The sequence below is a fragment of the Ovis canadensis genome, chromosome 18, assembly GCF_042477335.2.
Source record: "Ovis canadensis isolate MfBH-ARS-UI-01 breed Bighorn chromosome 18, ARS-UI_OviCan_v2, whole genome shotgun sequence".
NCBI lineage: Eukaryota > Metazoa > Chordata > Mammalia > Artiodactyla > Bovidae > Ovis > Ovis canadensis.
The window spans coordinates 44586205-44591139 of NC_091262.1; positions in this window are offsets into that span (position 1 = coordinate 44586205).

Sequence of the window (4935 nt, forward strand, 5' to 3'; positions counted from 1 at the left end):
CATCCAAGATGCATACATTATAGTCTGTATTTATTTGCTTGGATTTCAAAGTGCCCAACAAATTACACACTTTACCTTTCACTTAAAAACAGTAATGACATCTAGTGTTTTCCCCCACAGATTATTTAAATAACTATTGTTTTCATGGTTATTGATATATAAGACTCTGGGGAGACCAAGGAGTTCCAGTCATGCTTGCCGTGGCTAAGTTAACAACCATATAATTCTAGTTTGCCACTGACAGGTGCTGTGACCTTCAACAGTTATTCATTAAACAGTTTAAACCATTCTGTTTTAAATCCTCTAGCTGTTGAAGTGCAATAACACTTTACTTTCTCCAAATACAGTTAGAGTGAATTGCATAAGTGTCTACATGTTCCATAAATTCTTCAGAGCAAAATACAAATAAAGAACAATAAATACTGTTTTTTCTTCTTATGGAGAAGTGTAATTAATGACTAACCTGGTTATCATTTTCTGTGGCTCCTTTCTTTCCTTAAGTCCAGCTTAAGCAGACTAGCTTCTACGGGTATTGTTCCCAATTTCCTGATTGTACTTAGATGGAGGGGGAAAGTCTCTATTTTCACCGTTTGGATTCTTTGCAGCCAGGTTTAGTTTTTAAACAGATTCACAGAGTCTGGAGCTTGGAGTGATATTTCTGCTCACAAGGAGTCTTAGAGGCGTCAATCCATAAAGCTTTCTGTGAAGAATCAGCAAAGCACACTGCCACTGAAGTTTAAAGATGACTTGCCTGAATCTCTTCAGCCAAATGAAGCTTTCTAATCAATTATGAACAGAAGGGATGAAATGTAGGGTCTAGTGGGATTTGAGATGGGATTCTAGCAGCCATCATCAGTCACACCCTGAGCTGCTAAGTATCTGTCGCAGATAGAGTCACTAATATTTACTAGTGTTAATTGATGGCAGCACTAATGTTAATTGATGTCCACTCTGAGGTGCCAGCATATCATTTCTGTGGATGGCTTGAAAGAGTGTCAGAACTGGACCTTCTGAGTCCTCTATTTGATCCCCCTACTTTTAAGGATGAAGAAAGAGGCCCAGAGAAGGAGGGTGATTTGCCAATGGTTGCCTGCTGGCCTCCTATTGGGATCACTTGGCTCCCATAACAGACTTTTGAGGCATGTAAACTGCCACTGGTATTTACCTGACAAGGAAGAATATAGTGGGTAGCAGGGCTGAGCAGAGACAGTTTTAGCCAGGAGCAAGGGAGAAAGTCCCCTCCCGCTATGTTTCAGGCTCCCTTGTGTTCCCTTTGCATCTCTCATCACAACTCAGTAACTTCATTTATGATTAATGGTTTTCTGTCTGCTGAGAGCTGTCTGTCTGTCTGGTTCCCTTCTTGGTGCTGGGCCCAGAGCAGATGTTAACTGATGGTAGTTATCATAGGTATGCAGTGGCTTGCCCAAGGTCACTCGGTGGTTAGATTGAGGACCCACCTGTGATGCTATCTTCTTGCCTTGTGCTTCCTGGGACTCTGAGCTCCCAGGTCGTGAGGCGGGCCAGGTGTGAAAAGGGGGGAGGTAGAAAAGATACTGCTGCTGAGTTGCCAAGTCTAAGTCGTGTCAGACCTTTTGCGATTCTCCAGGCTGGCATGGGTTGCTATTTCCTTCTCAAGGGGATTTTCCTGATCCAGGGATCGAACCCGCATCTCTTGCATTACAATCAGATTCTTTACCACTGAGCCACCAGGGAGACCCTAGAACAGGCAGTTCAGTTCAGTTACTCAGTCAGGTCTGACTCCTTGTGACCCCATGGACTGCAGCATGCCAGGCTTCACTGTCCATCACCAACTCCAGGAGCTTACTCAAACTCATGTCCATAGAGTTGGTGATGCCATCCAACCATCTCATCCTCTGTTGTCCCCTTCTCCTCCTGCCTTCAATCTTTCCCAATGAGTCAGTTCTTCACATCACGTGGCCAAAGTATTGGAGTTTCAGCTTCAGCATCAGTCCTTCCAGTGGATATTCAAGACTGATTTGCTTTAGGATGGACTGGTTGCATCTCCTTGCAGTCCAAGGGACTCTCAAGAGTCTTCTCCAACACCACAGTTCAAAAGCATCAATTCTTTGGTGCTCAGCTCTCTTTATAGCCCAGCTCTCAGATCCATACATGACTACTGGAAAAACCAGAGCCTTGACTAGACGGACCTTTGTTGGCAAAGTAATGTGTCTGCTTTTGATATGCTGTCTAGGTCACTGGACTGGAAGAAACACAAACTGGAATCAAGATTGCCGGGAGAAATATCAATAAGCTCAGATATGCAGATGACACCACCCTTATGGCAGAAAGTGAAGAGGAACTAAAAAGCCTCTTGATGAAAGTGAAAGTGGAGAATGAAAAAGTTGGCCTAAAGCTCAACATTCAGAAAATGAAGATCATGGCATCCGGTCCCATCCCTTCATGGGAAATAGATGGGGAAACAGTGGAAACAGTGTCAGACTATTTTTTGGGGCTCCAAAATCACTGCAGATGGTGATTGCAGCCATGAAATTAAAAGACGCTTACTCCTTGGAAGAAAAGTTATGACCAACCTAGATAGCATATTCAAAAGCAGAGACATTACTTTGCCGACTAAGGTCCGTCTAGTCAAGGCTATGGTTTTTCCTGTGGTCATGTATGGATGTGAGAGTTGGACTGTGAAGAAGGCTGAGCGCCGAAGAATTGCTACTTTTGAACTGTAGTGTTGGAGAAGACTCTTGAGAGTCCCTTGGACTGCAAGGAGATCCAACCGGTCCATCCTAAAGGAGATCAGTCCTGGGTGTTCATTGGAAGGACTGATGTTAAAGCTGAAACTCCAATACTTTGGCCACCTGATGCAAAGAGCTGACTCCTTTGAAAAGACCCTGATGCTGGGAAAGGTTGAGGGCAGGAGGAGAAGGGGACGACAGAGGATGAGATGGCTGGATGGCATCACTGACTCGATGGACGTGAGTCTGAGTGAACTCCGGGAGTTGGTGATGGACAGGGAGGCCTGGCATGCTGCAATTCATGGGGTCGCAAAGAATCGTCTGAGAGACTGAACTGAACTGAACTGAGGTTGGTCATAGCTTTTCTTTCAAGGAGCAAGCGTCTTCTAATTTCATGGCTGCAGTGATTTGGGAGCCCCCCAAAATAAATCCTGCCACTGTTTCCATTGTTTCCCCATCTATTTGCCATGAAGTGATGGGACCTGATGCCATGAACTTAATTTTCTGAATGTTGAGTTTTAAGCCAATTTTTTCACTCTCCTCTTTCACTTTCATCAAGAGGCTCTTTATCTCTTCTTCACTTTCTGCCATAAGGGTGATGTTATCTGCATATCTGAGGTTATTGATACTACTCCCAGCAATCTTGATTCCAGCTTATGCTTCATCCAGCCCGGCATTTCTCATGATGTACTCTGCATATAAGTTAAATAAGCAGGGTGACAATATACAGCCTTGATGTACTCCTTTCAAGATTTGGAACCATGTCCAGTTCTGTCGCTTCTTGACCTACAGATTTCTCAAGAGGCAGGTCAGGTGGTCTGGTATTCCCATCTCTTTCAGAATTTTCCACAGTTTGCGTTGTGATCCACACAGTCAAAGGCTTCGGTGTAGTCAATAAAGCAGAAGTAGATTTTTTTCTGGAACTCTTTGCTTTTTTGGTGATCCAATGGATGTTGGCAATTTGATCTTTGCTTCCTCTGTCTTTTGTAAATCCCGCTTGAACATCTGGAAGTCCAAGGTTTATGTACTGTTGAAGCCTGGTTTGGAGAATTTTGAGCATTACTTCGCTAGCGTGTGAGATGAGTGCAATTTTGTGGTAGTTTGAGAATTTTTTGGCATTGCCTTTCTTTGGGATTGGAATGAAAACAGATATTTTCCAGTCCTGTAGCCACTGCTGAGTTTTCCAAATTTGCTGCATATTGAGTGCAGCACTTTCACAGCATCATCTCTTAGGATTTGAAATAGCTCAACTGGAGTTCCATCTCCTCCACTAGCTTTGTTCATAGTGATGCTTCATAAGGTCCACCTGACTTCGAATTCCAGGATGTCTGGCTCTAGGTGAGTGATCACATCATCGTGGTTATCTGGGTGGTGAAGATCTTTTTTGTATAGTTTTTCTGTGTGTTCTTGCCACCTCTTAATATCTTCTGCTTCTGTTAGGTATACCATTTCTATCCTTTATTGAGCCCATCTTTGCATGAAATGTTCCCCTGGTATCTCTAATTTTCTTGAGGAGATCTCTAGTCTTTCCCATTCTATTATTTTCCTCTATTTCTTTGCATTGATCACTGAGGAAGGCTTTCTTACTCTCCTTGCTATTCTTCGGTACTGTACATTCAAATGGGTATCTTTCCTTTTCTCCTTTGCCTTTTGCGTCTTTTCTTTTCTCAGCTATTTGTAAGGCCTCCTCAGACAACCATTTTGCCTTTTTGCATTTCTTTTTCTTGGGGATTGTCTTGACCACTGCCTCCTGTACAATGTCACAAACCTCGGTCCATAGCTCTTCCGGTACTCTATCAGGTCTAATCCCTTGAATCTATTTGTCACTTCCACTGTATAATCATAAGGGATTTGATTTAGGTCATACCTGAATGGTATAGTGATTTTCCCTACTTCCTTCCATTTAAGTCTGAACTTCACAGTAAGGAGTTCATAATCTGAGCCACAATCAGCTCCCGGTCTTGTTTTTGCTGACTGTATAGAGCTTCTCCATCTTTGGTTGCAAAGAATATAATCAATCCGACTTCAGTATTCACCGGCTGGTGATGTCCCTGTGTGGAGTCTTCTCTTGTGTTATTGGAAGAGGAACAGGCAGGGTGGGGCCAAAACCCGGGGCCTGGGGATCAACTGGGCAGGATGGAGGCGGGGCTATGAGCTGGAGGGGTGGGGCCAGACGGGACAAGGCGGGGCTTGGGCGGGACAAGAGGTAGTGGGGCGGGCTTTGGGT